The sequence below is a fragment of the Ranitomeya variabilis genome, chromosome 1, assembly GCF_051348905.1.
Source record: "Ranitomeya variabilis isolate aRanVar5 chromosome 1, aRanVar5.hap1, whole genome shotgun sequence".
NCBI classification, from domain to species: Eukaryota; Metazoa; Chordata; class Amphibia; order Anura; family Dendrobatidae; genus Ranitomeya; species Ranitomeya variabilis.
This window is the reverse complement of record NC_135232.1, coordinates 790,016,972-790,035,107: the sequence shown is the minus strand read 5'-3', so window position 1 is coordinate 790,035,107 and position 18,136 is coordinate 790,016,972. Positions and strand designations below refer to the sequence as shown.

At 33.8% G+C, this 18,136-nt stretch overlaps 13 non-coding genes across 13 annotated transcripts; all 13 read right to left on the bottom strand.

Annotated features, from left to right (window-relative positions):
• Nucleotides 1-749: 749 nt before the first annotated feature.
• Nucleotides 750-835, bottom strand: TRNAR-UCU (transfer RNA arginine (anticodon UCU)). The gene is given in 2 exon segments: nt 750-785; nt 799-835. It is a non-coding gene; the product is annotated as a tRNA-Arg (tRNA).
• A 1,326-nt stretch (nt 836-2,161) lies between these two features.
• On the bottom strand, nt 2,162-2,247 carry TRNAR-UCU (transfer RNA arginine (anticodon UCU)). The gene is given in 2 exon segments: nt 2,162-2,197; nt 2,211-2,247. It is a non-coding gene; the product is annotated as a tRNA-Arg (tRNA).
• Nucleotides 2,248-3,577: 1,330 nt separating this feature from the next.
• TRNAR-UCU (transfer RNA arginine (anticodon UCU)) lies at nt 3,578-3,663 on the bottom strand. Its single transcript is given in 2 exon segments — nt 3,578-3,613; nt 3,627-3,663. It is a non-coding gene; the product is annotated as a tRNA-Arg (tRNA).
• A 1,329-nt stretch (nt 3,664-4,992) lies between these two features.
• On the bottom strand, nt 4,993-5,078 carry TRNAR-UCU (transfer RNA arginine (anticodon UCU)). Its single transcript is given in 2 exon segments — nt 4,993-5,028; nt 5,042-5,078. It is a non-coding gene; the product is annotated as a tRNA-Arg (tRNA).
• A 1,329-nt stretch (nt 5,079-6,407) lies between these two features.
• On the bottom strand, nt 6,408-6,493 carry TRNAR-UCU (transfer RNA arginine (anticodon UCU)). Its single transcript is given in 2 exon segments — nt 6,408-6,443; nt 6,457-6,493. It is a non-coding gene; the product is annotated as a tRNA-Arg (tRNA).
• A 1,326-nt stretch (nt 6,494-7,819) lies between these two features.
• Nucleotides 7,820-7,905, bottom strand: TRNAR-UCU (transfer RNA arginine (anticodon UCU)). Its single transcript is given in 2 exon segments — nt 7,820-7,855; nt 7,869-7,905. It is a non-coding gene; the product is annotated as a tRNA-Arg (tRNA).
• Nucleotides 7,906-9,235: 1,330 nt separating this feature from the next.
• Nucleotides 9,236-9,321, bottom strand: TRNAR-UCU (transfer RNA arginine (anticodon UCU)). The gene is given in 2 exon segments: nt 9,236-9,271; nt 9,285-9,321. It is a non-coding gene; the product is annotated as a tRNA-Arg (tRNA).
• A 1,327-nt stretch (nt 9,322-10,648) lies between these two features.
• TRNAR-UCU (transfer RNA arginine (anticodon UCU)) lies at nt 10,649-10,734 on the bottom strand. Its single transcript is given in 2 exon segments — nt 10,649-10,684; nt 10,698-10,734. It is a non-coding gene; the product is annotated as a tRNA-Arg (tRNA).
• A 1,330-nt stretch (nt 10,735-12,064) lies between these two features.
• Nucleotides 12,065-12,150, bottom strand: TRNAR-UCU (transfer RNA arginine (anticodon UCU)). The gene is given in 2 exon segments: nt 12,065-12,100; nt 12,114-12,150. It is a non-coding gene; the product is annotated as a tRNA-Arg (tRNA).
• Nucleotides 12,151-13,480: 1,330 nt separating this feature from the next.
• TRNAR-UCU (transfer RNA arginine (anticodon UCU)) lies at nt 13,481-13,566 on the bottom strand. Its single transcript is given in 2 exon segments — nt 13,481-13,516; nt 13,530-13,566. It is a non-coding gene; the product is annotated as a tRNA-Arg (tRNA).
• A 1,331-nt stretch (nt 13,567-14,897) lies between these two features.
• Nucleotides 14,898-14,983, bottom strand: TRNAR-UCU (transfer RNA arginine (anticodon UCU)). Its single transcript is given in 2 exon segments — nt 14,898-14,933; nt 14,947-14,983. It is a non-coding gene; the product is annotated as a tRNA-Arg (tRNA).
• Nucleotides 14,984-16,313: 1,330 nt separating this feature from the next.
• TRNAR-UCU (transfer RNA arginine (anticodon UCU)) lies at nt 16,314-16,399 on the bottom strand. Its single transcript is given in 2 exon segments — nt 16,314-16,349; nt 16,363-16,399. It is a non-coding gene; the product is annotated as a tRNA-Arg (tRNA).
• Nucleotides 16,400-17,729: 1,330 nt separating this feature from the next.
• Nucleotides 17,730-17,815, bottom strand: TRNAR-UCU (transfer RNA arginine (anticodon UCU)). The gene is given in 2 exon segments: nt 17,730-17,765; nt 17,779-17,815. It is a non-coding gene; the product is annotated as a tRNA-Arg (tRNA).
• Between the last annotated feature and the right edge of the window lie 321 nt (nt 17,816-18,136).

Sequence of the window (18,136 nt, the reverse complement as noted above, 5' to 3'; positions counted from 1 at the left end):
CAGCTATGCTTTTCTTTAGAAGTTTTTCCTTTCCTCATTTTTTCCTTTTACAGTTTTTCTAAAAATATCTAGGACTGTACATTAATGGCCAAAAGATTTCAGACTGATACAAAATTTGGCTTTCACAAAGTTTACTGCTTCAGATTTTATAGTGGTAATTTGTGTTAACGCTAGATTATTATGAAAAGAGATCAGATGATTTGTCCAAAATTATAAACTAATTTCTTACCATAAAAATTAACTTAATAACAAAAAACTCATTTCCACTGAATTTCGGCTCTCCAAAAATTACCTGCTTACATGATTTCAGTGATCTCGTTAGCGAAGCAGAAAGTGTTTATGAGGACAAGGCAGCTGATATCACTCTGTTCTCATCTTTAAACTTATTTCGACACTTTTTAGCCAAAGAATGTCCACGTTTTGCATATCTTGTAAACACATACAAAAATGACTTTTAAAAAGGTTCAAATTAAAAAAACAACTTGGGACTACTGAAAACAGGAAACAGAACACCAATCACTAGACAAACAATATGCAATAATTTATTGTGCCCTATATGCTATTGTTTGTGTCAATGAGCCTTTATAAAGTATCTGCTCCTTCTACGTTCTTTGACAAGTTCAAACCTAAATACGGCTTCTAATTTTCTCTAAATGTTAATATGAAGCGCAGATCTGATACATTTTTTTTCCTTTTTCATATTTCCAACAACTAAGACAAAGTATGAATGTCACACAAACTTTAAAATACGACTCTGGTGGGACTCGAACCCACAACCTTTGAATCACATCAGTTCCCTAGAAGTCCAATGCGCTATCCATTGCGCCACAGAGCCACAAGTCTCTTACTTGAAGTAGGTGTTTTGTCAAATCTAGATACTCAACATTTTCCTGATGACTGGATAACAGAAAGATTTCTTTTCTCTATGGAACTTTGCTTTTGTTTTCTTATTTGTAAAGGTAAAACTGATCAGAAAGAAAATGCATATAATGTAAAAGGGAAAGATCTATTTCATACTAAAACTCATTACATGCACTTTTTTAGTCTTACATGCCAGGAGTTCATTATAAATTACTAACAGAGTTCCCTGTTGGTAAAATGTGGCACAGTAATGTATGCAAGACCACAAAAGGGGTTGATTTTGCTGGTTTCTGACTCTCAAGCTTTGATCTTTTTTACTTTCTACAGCTTCAATGCAGTAGCCACTGACCCTTAGGAACTTAAGCCTAGAAAAATGGCTTGGAACATCAGTTTCATTGTACGCTAATGGGACACTGGTTTGGGAAGGATATTAGTCAAAACAAAGGAAATAATTTTAGCCATATGATAAGACTATCAGAGAACATTTGTTTTAGTCCAAATGAATGCAGGGAAATTTTCTGGAGTGCTCCTGCTAGATATCCTGATTTTAGAAGTCAGCTATGCTTTTCTTTAGAAGTTTTTCCTTTCCTCATTTTTTCCTTTTACAGTTTTTCTAAAAATATCTAGGACTGTACATTAATGGGCAAAAGATTTCAGACTGATACAAAATTTGGCTTTCACAAAGTTTACTGCTTCAGATTTTATAGTGGTAATTTGTGTTAACGCTAGATTATTATGAAAAGAGATCAGATGATTTGTCCAAAATTATAAACTAATTTCTTACCATAAAAATTAACTTAATAACAAAAAACTCATTTCCACTGAATTTCGGCTCTCCAAAAATTACTTGCTTACATGATTTCAGTGATCTCGTTAGCGAAGCAGAAAGTGTTTATGAGGACAAGGCAGCTGATATTACTCTGTTCTCATCTTTAAACTTATTTCGACACTTTTTAGCCAAAGAATGTCCACGTTTTGCATATCTTGTAAACACATACAAAAATGACTTTTAAAAAGGTTCAAATTAAAAAAAGAACTTGGGACTACTGAAAACAGGAAACAGAACACCAATCACTAGACAAACAATATGCAATAATTTATTGTGCCCTATATGCTATTGTTTGTGTCAATGAGCCTTTTGTTTCTGCTCCTTCTACGTTCTTTGACAAGTTCAAACCTAAATACGGCTTCTAATTTTCTCTAAATGTTAATATTAAGCGCAGATCTGATACATTTTTTTTCCTTTTTCATATTTCCAACAACTGAGACAAAGTATGAATGTCACACAAACTTTAAAATATGACTCTGGTGGGACTCGAACCCACAACCTTTGAATCACATCAGTTCCCTAGAAGTCCAATGCGCTATCCATTGCGCCACAGAGCCACAAGTCTCTTGCTTGAAGTAGGTGTTTTGTCAAATCTAGATACACAACATTTTCCTGATGACTGGATAACAGAAAGATTTCTTTTCTCTATGGAACTTTGCTTTTGTTTTCTTATTTGTAAAGGTAAAACTGATCAGAAAGAAAATGCATATAATGTAAAAGGGAAAGATCTATTTCATACTAAAACTCATTACATGCACTTTTTTAGTCTTACATGCCAGGAGTTCATTATAAATTACTAACAGAGTTCCCTGTTGGTAAAATGTGGCACAGTAATGTATGCAAGACCACAAAAGGGGTTGATTTTGCTGGTTTCTGACTCTCAAGCTTTGATCTTTTTTACTTTCTACAGCTTCAATGCAGTAGCCACTGACCCTTAGGAACTTAAGCCTAGAAAAATGGCTTGGAACATCAGTTTCGTTGTACGCTAATGGGACACTGGTTTGGGAAGGATATTAGTCAAAACAAAGGAAATAATTTTAGCCATATGATAAGACTATCAGAGAACATTTGTTTTAGTCCAAATGAATGCAGGGAAATTTTCTGGAGTGCTCCTGCTAGATATCCTGATTTTAGAAGTCAGCTATGCTTTTCTTTAGAAGTTTTTCCTTTCCTCATTTTTTCCTTTTACAGTTTTTCTAAAAATATCTAGGACTGTACATTAATGGCCAAAAGATTTCAGACTGATACAAAATTTGGCTTTCACAAAGTTTACTGCTTCAGATTTTATAGTGGTAATTTGTGTTAACGCTAGATTATTATGAAAAGAGATCAGATGATTTGTCCAAAATTATAAACTAATTTCTTACCATAAAAATTAACTTAATAACAAAAAACTCATTTCCACTGAATTTCGGCTCTCCAAAAATTACCTGCTTACATGATTTCAGTGATCTCGTTAGCGAAGCAGAAAGTGTTTATGAGGACAAGGCAGCTGATATCACTCTGTTCTCATCTTTAAACTTATTTCGACACTTTTTAGCCAAAGAATGTCCACGTTTTGCATATCTTGTAAACACATACAAAAATGACTTTTAAAAAGGTTCAAATTAAAAAAACAACTTGGGACTACTGAAAACAGGAAACAGAACACCAATCACTAGACAAACAATATGCAATAATTTATTGTGCCCTATATGCTATTGTTTGTGTCAATGAGCCTTTATAAAGTATCTGCTCCTTCTACGTTCTTTGACAAGTTCAAACCTAAATACGGCTTCTAATTTTCTCTAAATGTTAATATGAAGCGCAGATCTGATACATTTTTTTTCCTTTTTCATATTTCCAACAACTAAGACAAAGTATGAATGTCACACAAACTTTAAAATACGACTCTGGTGGGACTCGAACCCACAACCTTTGAATCACATCAGTTCCCTAGAAGTCCAATGCGCTATCCATTGCGCCACAGAGCCACAAGTCTCTTACTTGAAGTAGGTGTTTTGTCAAATCTAGATACTCAACATTTTCCTGATGACTGGATAACAGAAAGATTTCTTTTCTCTATGGAACTTTGCTTTTGTTTTCTTATTTGTAAAGGTAAAACTGATCAGAAAGAAAATGCATATAATGTAAAAGGGAAAGATCTATTTCATACTAAAACTCATTACATGCACTTTTTTAGTCTTACATGCCAGGAGTTCATTATAAATTACTAACAGAGTTCCCTGTTGGTAAAATGTGGCACAGTAATGTATGCAAGACCACAAAAGGGGTTGATTTTGCTGGTTTCTGACTCTCAAGCTTTGATCTTTTTTACTTTCTACAGCTTCAATGCAGTAGCCACTGACCCTTAGGAACTTAAGCCTAGAAAAATGGCTTGGAACATCAGTTTCGTTGTACGCTAATGGGACACTGGTTTGGGAAGGATATTAGTCAAAACAAAGGAAATAATTTTAGCCATATGATAAGACTATCAGAGAACATTTGTTTTAGTCCAAATGAATGCAGGGAAATTTTCTGGAGTGCTCCTGCTAGATATCCTGATTTTAGAAGTCAGCTATGCTTTTCTTTAGAAGTTTTTCCTTTCCTCATTTTTTCCTTTTACAGTTTTTCTAAAAATATCTAGGACTGTACATTAATGGCCAAAAGATTTCAGACTGATACAAAATTTGGCTTTCACAAAGTTTACTGCTTCAGATTTTATAGTGGTAATTTGTGTTAACGCTAGATTATTATGAAAAGAGTTCAGATGATTTGTCCAAAATTATAAACTAATTTCTTACCATAAAAATTAACTTAATAACAAAAAACTCATTTCCACTGAATTTCGGCTCTCCAAAAATTACCTGCTTACATGATTTCAGTGATCTCGTTAGCGAAGCAGAAAGTGTTTATGAGGACAAGGCAGCTGATATCACTCTGTTCTCATCTTTAAACTTATTTCGACACTTTTTAGCCAAAGAATGTCCACGTTTTGCATATCTTGTAAACACATACAAAAATGACTTTTAAAAAGGTTCAAATTAAGAAAACAACTTGGGACTACTGAAAACAGGAAACAGAACACCAATCACTAGACAAACAATATGCAATAATTTATTGTGCCCTATATGCTATTGTTTGTGTCAATGAGCCTTTATAAAGTATCTGCTCCTTCTACGTTCTTTGACAAGTTCAAACCTAAATACGGCTTCTAATTTTCTCTAAATGTTAATATGAAGCGCAGATCTGATACATTTTTTTTCTTTTTCATATTTCCAACAACTAAGACAAAGTATGAATGTCACACAAACTTTAAAATACGACTCTGGTGGGACTCAAACCCACAACCTTTGAATCACATCAGTTCCCTAGAAGTCCAATGCGCTATCCATTGTGCCACAGAGCCACAAGTTTCTTACTTGAAGTAGGTGTTTTGTCAAATCTAGATACTCAACATTTTCCTGATGACTGGATAACAGAAAGATTTCTTTTCTCTATGGAACTTTGCTTTTGTTTTCTTATTTGTAAAGGTAAAACTGATCAGAAAGAAAATGCATATAATGTAAAAGGGAAAGATCTATTTCATACTAAAACTCATTACATGCACTTTTTTAGTCTTACATGCCAGGAGTTCATTATAAATTACTAACAGAGTTCCCTGTTGGTAAAATGTGGCACAGTAATGTATGCAAGACCACAAAAGGGGTTGATTTTGCTGGTTTCTGACTCTCAAGCTTTGATCTTTTTTACTTTCTACAGCTTCAATGCAGTAGCCACTGACCCTTAGGAACTTAAGCCTAGAAAAATGGCTTGGAACATCAGTTTCGTTGTACGCTAATGGGACACTGGTTTGGGAAGGATATTAGTCAAAACAAAGGAAATAATTTTAGCCATATGATAAGACTATCAGAGAACATTTGTTTTAGTCCAAATGAATGCAGGGAAATTTTCTGGAGTGCTCCTGCTAGATATCCTGATTTTAGAAGTCAGCTATGCTTTTCTTTAGAAGTTTTTCCTTTCCTCATTTTTTCCTTTTACAGTTTTTCTAAAAATATCTAGGACTGTACATTAATGGCCAAAAGATTTCAGACTGATACAAAATTTGGCTTTCACAAAGTTTACTGCTTCAGATTTTATAGTGGTAATTTGTGTTAACGCTAGATTATTATGAAAAGAGTTCAGATGATTTGTCCAAAATTATAAACTAATTTCTTACCATAAAAATTAACTTAATAACAAAAAACTCATTTCCACTGAATTTCGGCTCTCCAAAAATTACCTGCTTACATGATTTCAGTGATCTCGTTAGCGAAGCAGAAAGTGTTTATGAGGACAAGGCAGCTGATATCACTCTGTTCTCATCTTTAAACTTATTTCGACACTTTTTAGCCAAAGAATGTCCACGTTTTGCATATCTTGTAAACACATACAAAAATGACTTTTAAAAAGGTTCAAATTAAGAAAACAACTTGGGACTACTGAAAACAGGAAACAGAACACCAATCACTAGACAAACAATATGCAATAATTTATTGTGCCCTATATGCTATTGTTTGTGTCAATGAGCCTTTATAAAGTATCTGCTCCTTCTACGTTCTTTGACAAGTTCAAACCTAAATACGGCTTCTAATTTTCTCTAAATGTTAATATGAAGCGCAGATCTGATACATTTTTTTTCTTTTTCATATTTCCAACAACTAAGACAAAGTATGAATGTCACACAAACTTTAAAATACGACTCTGGTGGGACTCAAACCCACAACCTTTGAATCACATCAGTTCCCTAGAAGTCCAATGCGCTATCCATTGTGCCACAGAGCCACAAGTTTCTTACTTGAAGTAGGTGTTTTGTCAAATCTAGATACTCAACATTTTCCTGATGACTGGATAACAGAAAGATTTCTTTTCTCTATGGAACTTTGCTTTTGTTTTCTTATTTGTAAAGGTAAAACTGATCAGAAAGAAAATGCATATAATGTAAAAGGGAAAGATCTATTTCATACTAAAACTCATTACATGCACTTTTTTAGTCTTACATGCCAGGAGTTCATTATAAATTACTAACAGAGTTCCCTGTTGGTAAAATGTGGCACAGTAATGTATGCAAGACCACAAAAGGGGTTGATTTTGCTGGTTTCTGACTCTCAAGCTTTGATCTTTTTTACTTTCTACAGCTTCAATGCAGTAGCCACTGACCCTTAGGAACTTAAGCCTAGAAAAATGGCTTGGAACATCAGTTTCATTGTACGCTAATGGGACACTGGTTTGGGAAGGATATTAGTCAAAACAAAGGAAATAATTTTAGCCATATGATAAGACTATCAGAGAACATTTGTTTTAGTCCAAATGAATGCAGGGAAATTTTCTGGAGTGCTCCTGCTAGATATCCTGATTTTAGAAGTCAGCTATGCTTTTCTTTAGAAGTTTTTCCTTTCCTCATTTTTTCCTTTTACAGTTTTTCTAAAAATATCTAGGACTGTACATTAATGGGCAAAAGATTTCAGACTGATACAAAATTTGGCTTTCACAAAGTTTACTGCTTCAGATTTTATAGTGGTAATTTGTGTTAACGCTAGATTATTATGAAAAGAGATCAGATGATTTGTCCAAAATTATAAACTAATTTCTTACCATAAAAATTAACTTAATAACAAAAAACTCATTTCCACTGAATTTCGGCTCTCCAAAAATTACTTGCTTACATGATTTCAGTGATCTCGTTAGCGAAGCAGAAAGTGTTTATGAGGACAAGGCAGCTGATATTACTCTGTTCTCATCTTTAAACTTATTTCGACACTTTTTAGCCAAAGAATGTCCACGTTTTGCATATCTTGTAAACACATACAAAAATGACTTTTAAAAAGGTTCAAATTAAAAAAAGAACTTGGGACTACTGAAAACAGGAAACAGAACACCAATCACTAGACAAACAATATGCAATAATTTATTGTGCCCTATATGCTATTGTTTGTGTCAATGAGCCTTTTGTTTCTGCTCCTTCTACGTTCTTTGACAAGTTCAAACCTAAATACGGCTTCTAATTTTCTCTAAATGTTAATATTAAGCGCAGATCTGATACATTTTTTTTCCTTTTTCATATTTCCAACAACTGAGACAAAGTATGAATGTCACACAAACTTTAAAATATGACTCTGGTGGGACTCGAACCCACAACCTTTGAATCACATCAGTTCCCTAGAAGTCCAATGCGCTATCCATTGCGCCACAGAGCCACAAGTCTCTTGCTTGAAGTAGGTGTTTTGTCAAATCTAGATACACAACATTTTCCTGATGACTGGATAACAGAAAGATTTCTTTTCTCTATGGAACTTTGCTTTTGTTTTCTTATTTGTAAAGGTAAAACTGATCAGAAAGAAAATGCATATAATGTAAAAGGGAAAGATCTATTTCATACTAAAACTCATTACATGCACTTTTTTAGTCTTACATGCCAGGAGTTCATTATAAATTACTAACAGAGTTCCCTGTTGGTAAAATGTGGCACAGTAATGTATGCAAGACCACAAAAGGGGTTGATTTTGCTGGTTTCTGACTCTCAAGCTTTGATCTTTTTTACTTTCTACAGCTTCAATGCAGTAGCCACTGACCCTTAGGAACTTAAGCCTAGAAAAATGGCTTGGAACATCAGTTTCGTTGTACGCTAATGGGACACTGGTTTGGGAAGGATATTAGTCAAAACAAAGGAAATAATTTTAGCCATATGATAAGACTATCAGAGAACATTTGTTTTAGTCCAAATGAATGCAGGGAAATTTTCTGGAGTGCTCCTGCTAGATATCCTGATTTTAGAAGTCAGCTATGCTTTTCTTTAGAAGTTTTTCCTTTCCTCATTTTTTCCTTTTACAGTTTTTCTAAAAATATCTAGGACTGTACATTAATGGCCAAAAGATTTCAGACTGATACAAAATTTGGCTTTCACAAAGTTTACTGCTTCAGATTTTATAGTGGTAATTTGTGTTAACGCTAGATTATTATGAAAAGAGATCAGATGATTTGTCCAAAATTATAAACTAATTTCTTACCATAAAAATTAACTTAATAACAAAAAACTCATTTCCACTGAATTTCGGCTCTCCAAAAATTACCTGCTTACATGATTTCAGTGATCTCGTTATCGAAGCAGAAAGTGTTTATGAGGACAAGGCAGCTGATATCACTCTGTTCTCATCTTTAAACTTATTTCGACACTTTTTAGCCAAAGAATGTCCACGTTTTGCATATCTTGTAAACACATACAAAAATGACTTTTAAAAAGGTTCAAATTAAAAAAACAACTTGGGACTACTGAAAACAGGAAACAGAACACCAATCACTAGACAAACAATATGCAATAATTTATTGTGCCCTATATGCTATTGTTTGTGTCAATGAGCCTTTATAAAGTATCTGCTCCTTCTACGTTCTTTGACAAGTTCAAACCTAAATACGGCTTCTAATTTTCTCTAAATGTTAATATGAAGCGCAGATCTGATACATTTTTTTTCCTTTTTCATATTTCCAACAACTAAGACAAAGTATGAATGTCACACAAACTTTAAAATACGACTCTGGTGGGACTCGAACCCACAACCTTTGAATCACATCAGTTCCCTAGAAGTCCAATGCGCTATCCATTGCGCCACAGAGCCACAAGTCTCTTACTTGAAGTAGGTGTTTTGTCAAATCTAGATACTCAACATTTTCCTGATGACTGGATAACAGAAAGATTTCTTTTCTCTATGGAACTTTGCTTTTGTTTTCTTATTTGTAAAGGTAAAACTGATCAGAAAGAGAATGCATATAATGTAAAAGGGAAAGATCTATTTCATACTAAAACTCATTACATGCACTTTTTTAGTCTTACATGCCAGGAGTTCATTATAAATTACTAACAGAGTTCCCTGTTGGTAAAATGTGGCACAGTAATGTATGCAAGACCACAAAAAGGGGTTGATTTTGCTGGTTTCTGACTCTCAAGCTTTGATCTTTTTTACTTTCTACAGCTTCAATGCAGTAGCCACTGACCCTTAGGAACTTAAGCCTAGAAAAATGGCTTGGAACATCAGTTTCATTGTACGCTAATGGGACACTGGTTTGGGAAGGATATTAGTCAAAACAAAGGAAATAATTTTAGCCATATGATAAGACTATCAGAGAACATTTGTTTTAGTCCAAATAAATGCAGGGAAATTTTCTGGAGTACTCCTGCTAGATATCCTGATTTTAGAAGTCAGCAATGCTTTTCTTTAGAAGTTTTTCCTTTCCTCATTTTTTCCTTTTACAGTTTTTCTAAAAATATCTAGGACTGTACATTAATGGCCAAAAGATTTCAGACTGATACAAAATTTGGCTTTCACAAAGTTTACTGCTTCAGATTTTATAGTGGTAATTTGTGTTAACGCTAGATTATTATGAAAAGAGATCAGATGATTTGTCCAAAATTATAAACTAATTTCTTACCATAAAAATTAACTTAATAACAAAAAACTCATTTCCACTGAATTTCGGCTCTCCAAAAATTACCTGCTTACATGATTTCAGTGATCTCGTTAGCGAAGCAGAAAGTGTTTATGAGGACAAGGCAGCTGATATCACTCTCTTCTCATCTTTAAACTTATTTCGACACTTTTTAGCCAAAGAATGTCCACGTTTTGCATATCTTGTAAACACATACAAAAATGACTTTTAAAAAGGTTCAAATTAAAAAAACAACTTGGGACTACTGAAAACAGGAAACAGAACACCAATCACTAGACAAACAATATGCAATAATTTATTGTGCCCTATATGCTATTGTTTGTGTCAATGAGCCTTTTGTTTCTGCTCCTTCTACGTTCTTTGACAAGTTCAAACCTAAATACGGCTTCTAATTTTCTCTAAATGTTAATATTAAGCGCAGATCTGATACATTTTTTTTCCTTTTTCATATTTCCAACAACTGAGACAAAGTATGAATGTCACACAAACTTTAAAATATGACTCTGGTGGGACTCGAACCCACAACCTTTGAATCACATCAGTTCCCTAGAAGTCCAATGCGCTATCCATTGCGCCACAGAGCCACAAGTCTCTTGCTTGAAGTAGGTGTTTTGTCAAATCTAGATACACAACATTTTCCTGATGACTGGATAACAGAAAGATTTCTTTTCTCTATGGAACTTTGCTTTTGTTTTCTTATTTGTAAAGGTAAAACTGATCAGAAAGAAAATGCATATAATGTAAAAGGGAAAGATCTATTTCATACTAAAACTCATTACATGCACTTTTTTAGTCTTACATGCCAGGAGTTCATTATAAATTACTAACAGAGTTCCCTGTTGGTAAAATGTGGCACAGTAATGTATGCAAGACCACAAAAGGGGTTGATTTTGCTGGTTTCTGACTCTCAAGCTTTGATCTTTTTTACTTTCTACAGCTTCAATGCAGTAGCCACTGACCCTTAGGAACTTAAGCCTAGAAAAATGGCTTGGTACATCAGTTTCGTTGTACGCTAATGGGACACTGGTTTGGGAAGGATATTAGTCAAAACAAAGGAAATAATTTTAGCCATATGATAAGACTATCAGAGAACATTTGTTTTAGTCCAAATGAATGCAGGGAAATTTTCTGGAGTGCTCCTGCTAGATATCCTGATTTTAGAAGTCAGCTATGCTTTTCTTTAGAAGTTTTTCCTTTCCTCATTTTTTCGTTTTACAGTTTTTCTAAAAATATCTAGGACTGTACATTAATGGCCAAAAGATTTCAGACTGATACAAAATTTGGCTTTCACAAAGTTTACTGCTTCAGATTTTATAGTGGTAATTTGTGTTAACGCTAGATTATTATGAAAAGAGATCAGATGATTTGTCCAAAATTATAAACTAATTTCTTACCATAAAAATTAACTTAATAACAAAAAACTCATTTCCACTGAATTTCGGCTCTCCAAAAATTACCTGCTTACATGATTTCAGTGATCTCGTTAGCGAAGCAGAAAGTGTTTATGAGGACAAGGCAGCTGATATCACTCTGTTCTCATCTTTAAACTTATTTCGACACTTTTTAGCCAAAGAATGTCCACGTTTTGCATATCTTGTAAACACATACAAAAATGACTTTTAAAAAGGTTCAAATTAAAAAAACAACTTGGGACTACTGAAAACAGGAAACAGAACACCAATCACTAGACAAACAATATGCAATAATTTATTGTGCCCTATATGCTATTGTTTGTGTCAATGAGCCTTTATAAAGTATCTGCTCCTTCTACGTTCTTTGACAAGTTCAAACCTAAATACGGCTTCTAATTTTCTCTAAATGTTAATATGAAGCGCAGATCTGATACATTTTTTTTCCTTTTTCATATTTCCAACAACTAAGACAAAGTATGAATGTCACACAAACTTTAAAATACGACTCTGGTGGGACTCGAACCCACAACCTTTGAATCACATCAGTTCCCTAGAAGTCCAATGCGCTATCCATTGCGCCACAGAGCCACAAGTCTCTTACTTGAAGTAGGTGTTTTGTCAAATCTAGATACTCAACATTTTCCTGATGACTGGATAACAGAAAGATTTCTTTTCTCTATGGAACTTTGCTTTTGTTTTCTTATTTGTAAAGGTAAAACTGATCAGAAAGAAAATGCATATAATGTAAAAGGGAAAGATCTATTTCATACTAAAACTCATTACATGCACTTTTTTAGTCTTACATGCCAGGAGTTCATTATAAATTACTAACAGAGTTCCCTGTTGGTAAAATGTGGCACAGTAATGTATGCAAGACCACAAAAGGGGTTGATTTTGCTGGTTTCTGACTCTCAAGCTTTGATCTTTTTTACTTTCTACAGCTTCAATGCAGTAGCCACTGACCCTTAGGAACTTAAGCCTAGAAAAATGGCTTGGAACATCAGTTTCGTTGTACGCTAATGGGACACTGGTTTGGGAAGGATATTAGTCAAAACAAAGGAAATAATTTTAGCCATATGATAAGACTATCAGAGAACATTTGTTTTAGTCCAAATGAATGCAGGGAAATTTTCTGGAGTGCTCCTGCTAGATATCCTGATTTTAGAAGTCAGCTATGCTTTTCTTTAGAAGTTTTTCCTTTCCTCATTTTTTCCTTTTACAGTTTTTCTAAAAATATCTAGGACTGTACATTAATGGCCAAAAGATTTCAGACTGATACAAAATTTGGCTTTCACAAAGTTTACTGCTTCAGATTTTATAGTGGTAATTTGCGTTAACGCTAGATTATTATGAAAAGAGATCAGATGATTTGTCCAAAATTATAAACTAATTTCTTACCATAAAAATTAACTTAATAACAAAAAACTCATTTCCACTGAATTTCGGCTCTCCAAAAATTACCTGCTTACATGATTTCAGTGATCTCGTTAGCGAAGCAGAAAGTGTTTATGAGGACAAGGCAGCTGATATCACTCTGTTCTCATCTTTAAACTTATTTCGACACTTTTTAGCCAAAGAATGTCCACGTTTTGCATATCTTGTAAACACATAGAAAAATGACTTTTAAAAAGGTTCAAATTAAAAAAACAACTTGGGACTACTGAAAACAGGAAACAGAACACCAATCACTAGACAAACAATATGCAATAATTTATTGTGCCCTATATGCTATTGTTTGTGTCAATGAGCCTTTATAAAGTATCTGCTCCTTCTACGTTCTTTGACAAGTTCAAACCTAAATACGGCTTCTAATTTTCTCTAAATGTTAATATGAAGCGCAGATCTGATACATTTTTTTTCCTTTTTCATATTTCCAACAACTAAGACAAAGTATGAATGTCACACAAACTTTAAAATACGACTCTGGTGGGACTCGAACCCACAACCTTTGAATCACATCAGTTCCCTAGAAGTCCAATGCGCTATCCATTGCGCCACAGAGCCACAAGTCTCTTACTTGAAGTAGGTGTTTTGTCAAATCTAGATACTCAACATTTTCCTGATGACTGGATAACAGAAAGATTTCTTTTCTCTATGGAACTTTGCTTTTGTTTTCTTATTTCTAAAGGTAAAACTGATCAGAAAGAGAATGCATATAATGTAAAAGGGAAAGATCTATTTCATACTAAAACTCATTACATGCACTTTTTTAGTCTTACATGCCAGGAGTTCATTATAAATTACTAACAGAGTTCCCTGTTGGTAAAATGTGGCACAGTAATGTATGCAAGACCACAAAAAGGGGTTGATTTTGCTGGTTTCTGACTCTCAAGCTTTGATCTTTTTTACTTTCTACAGCTTCAATGCAGTAGCCACTGACCCTTAGGAACTTAAGCCTAGAAAAATGGCTTGGAACATCAGTTTCATTGTACGCTAATGGGACACTGGTTTGGGAAGGATATTAGTCAAAACAAAGGAAATAATTTTAGCCATATGATAAGACTATCAGAGAACATTTGTTTTAGTCCAAATAAATGCAGGGAAATTTTCTGGAGTGCTCCTGCTAGATATCCTGATTTTAGAAGTCAGCAATGCTTTTCTTTAGAAGTTTTTCCTTTCCTCATTTTTTCCTTTTACAGTTTTTCTAAAAATATCTAGGACTGTACATTAATGGCCAAAAGATTTCAGACTGATACAAAATTTGGCTTTCACAAAGTTTACTGCTTCAGATTTTATAGTGGTAATTTGTGTTAACGCTAGATTATTATGAAAAGAGATCAGATGATTTGTCCAAAATTATAAACTAATTTCTTACCATAAAAATTAACTTAATAACAAAAAACTCATTTCCACTGAATTTCGGCTCTCCAAAAATTACCTGCTTACATGATTTCAGTGATCTCGTTAGCGAAGCAGAAAGTGTTTATGAGGACAAGGCAGCTGATATCACTCTGTTCTCATCTTTAAACTTATTTCGACACTTTTTAGCCAAAGAATGTCCACGTTTTGCATATCTTGTAAACACATACAAAAATGACTTTTAAAAAGGTTCAAATTAAAAAAACAACTTGGGACTACTGAAAACAGGAAACAGAACACCAATCACTAGACAAACAATATGCAATAATTTATTGTGCCCTATATGCTATTGTTTGTGTCAATGAGCCTTTATAAAGTATCTGCTCCTTCTACGTTCTTTGACAAGTTCAAACCTAAATACGGCTTCTAATTTTCTCTAAATGTTAATATGAAGCGCAGATCTGATACATTTTTTTTCCTTTTTCATATTTCCAACAACTAAGACAAAGTATGAATGTCACACAAACTTTAAAATACGACTCTGGTGGGACTCGAACCCACAACCTTTGAATCACATCAGTTCCCTAGAAGTCCAATGCGCTATCCATTGCACCACAGAGCCACAAGTCTCTTACTTGAAGTAGGTGTTTTGTCAAATCTAGATACTCAACATTTTCCTGATGACTGGATAACAGAAAGATTTCTTTTCTCTATGGAACTTTGCTTTTGTTTTCTTATTTGTAAAGGTAAAACTGATCAGAAAGAAAATGCATATAATGTAAAAGGGAAAGATCTATTTCATACTAAAACTCATTACATGCACTTTTTTAGTCTTACATGCCAGGAGTTCATTATAAATTACTAACAGAGTTCCCTGTTGGTAAAATGTGGCACAGTAATGTATGCAAGACCACAAAAGGGGTTGATTTTGCTGGTTTCTGACTCTCAAGCTTTGATTTTTTTTACTTTCTACAGCTTCAATGCAGTAGCCACTGACCCTTAGGAACTTAAGCCTAGAAAAATGGCTTGGAACATCAGTTTCGTTGTACGCTAATGGGACACTGGTTTGGGAAGGATATTAGTCAAAACAAAGGAAATAATTTTAGCCATATGATAAGACTATCAGAAAACATTTGTTTTAGTCCAAATGAATGCAGGGAAATTTTCTGGAGTGCTCCTGCTAGATATCCTGATTTTAGAAGTCAGCTATGCTTTTCTTTAGAAGTTTTTCCTTTCCTCATTTTTTCCTTTTACAGTTTTTCTAAAAATATCTAGGACTGTACATTAATGGCCAAAAGATTTCAGACTGATACAAAATTTGGCTTTCACAAAGTTTACTGCTTCAGATTTTATAGTGGTAATTTGTGTTAACGCTAGATTATTATGAAAAGAGATCAGATGATTTGTCCAAAATTATAAACTAATTTCTTACCATAAAAATTAACTTAATAACAAAAAACTCATTTCCACTGAATTTCGGCTCTCCAAAAATTACTTGCTTACATGATTTCAGTGATCTCGTTAGCGAAGCAGAAAGTGTTTATGAGGACAAGGCAGCTGATATTACTCTGTTCTCATCTTTAAACTTATTTCGACACTTTTTAGCCAAAGAATGTCCACGTTTTGCATATCTTGTAAACACATACAAAAATGACTTTTAAAAAGGTTCAAATTAAAAAAAGAACTTGGGACTACTGAAAACAGGAAACAGAACACCAATCACTAGACAAACAATATGCAATAATTTATTGTGCCCTATATGCTATTGTTTGTGTCAATGAGCCTTTATAAAGTATCTGCTCCTTCTACGTTCTTTGACAAGTTCAAACCTAAATACGGCTTCTAATTTTCTCTAAATGTTAATATGAAGCGCAGATCTGATACATTTTTTTTCCTTTTTCATATTTCCAACAACTGAGACAAAGTGTGAATGTCACACAAACTTTAAAATATGACTCTGGTGGTACTCGAACCCACAAACTTTGAATCACATCAGTTCCCTAGAAGTCCAATGCGCTATCCATTGCGCCACAGAGCCACAAGTCTCTTACTTGAAGTAGGTGTTTTGTCAAATCTAGATACTCAACATTTTCCTGATGACTGGATAACAGAAAGATTTCTTTTCTCTATGGAACTTTGCTTTTGTTTTCTTATTTGTAAAGGTAAAACTGATCAGAAAGAAAATGCATATAATGTAAAAGGGAAAGATCTATTTCATACTAAAACTCATTACATGCACTTTTTTAGTCTTACATGCCAGGAGTTCATTATAAATTACTAACAGAGTTCCCTGTTGGTAAAATGTGGCACAGTAATGTATGCAAGACCACAAAAGGGGTTGATTTTGCTGGTTTCTGACTCTCAAGGTTTGATCTTTTTTACTTTCTACAGCTTCAATACAGTAGCCACTGACCCTTAGGAACTTAAGCCTAGAAAAATGGCTTGGAACATCAGTTTCATTGTACGCTAATGGGACACTGGTTTGGGAAGGATATTAGTCAAAACAAAGGAAATAATTTTAGCCATATGATAAGACTATCAGAGAACATTTGTTTTAGTCCAAATAAATGCAGGGAAATTTTCTGGAGTACTCCTGCTAGATATCCTGATTTTAGAAGTCAGCAATGCTTTTCTTTAGAAGTTTTTCCTTTCCTCATTTTTTCCTTTTACAGTTTTTCTAAAAATATCTAGGACTGTACATTAATGGCCAAAAGATTTCAGACTGATACAAAATTTGGCTTTCACAAAGTTTACTGCTTCAGATTTTATAGTGGTAATTTGTGTTAACGCTAGATTATTATGAAAAGAGATCAGATGATTTGTCCAAAATTATAAACTAATTTCTTACCATAAAAATTAACTTAATAACAAAAAACTCATTTCCACTGAATTTCGGCTCTCCAAAAATTACCTGCTTACATGATTTCAGTGATCTCGTTAGCGAAGCAGAAAGTGTTTATGAGGACAAGGCAGCTGATATCACTCTGTTCTCATCTTTAAACTTATTTCGACACTTTTTAGCCAAAGAATGTCCACGTTTTGCATATCTTGTAAACACATACAAAAATGACTTTTAAAAAGGTTCAAATTAAAAAAACAACTTGGGACTACTGAAAACAGGAAACAGAACACCAATCACTAGACAAACAATATGCAATAATTTATTGTGCCCTATATGCTATTGTTTGTGTCAATGAGCCTTTATAAAGTATCTGCTCCTTCTACGTTCTTTGACAAGTTCAAACCTAAATACGGCTTCTAATTTTCTCTAAATGTTAATATGAAGCGCAGATCTGATACATTTTTTTTCCTTTTTCATATTTCCAACAACTAAGACAAAGTATGAATGTCACACAAACTTTAAAATACGACTCTGGTGGGACTCGAACCCACAACCTTTGAATCACATCAGTTCCCTAGAAGTCCAATGCGCTATCCATTGCACCACAGAGCCACAAGTCTCTTACTTGAAGTAGGTGTTTTGTCAAATCTAGATACTCAACATTTTCCTGATGACTGGATAACAGAAAGATTTCTTTTCTCTATGGAACTTTGCTTTTGTTTTCTTATTTCTAAAGGTAAAACTGATCAGAAAGAAAATGCATATAATGTAAAAGGGAAAGATCTATTTCATACTAAAACTCATTACATGCACTTTTTTAGTCTTACATGCCAGGAGTTCATTATAAATTACTAACAGAGTTCCCTGTTGGTAAAATGTGGCACAGTAATGTATGCAAGACCACAAAAGGGGTTGATTTTGCTGGTTTCTGAC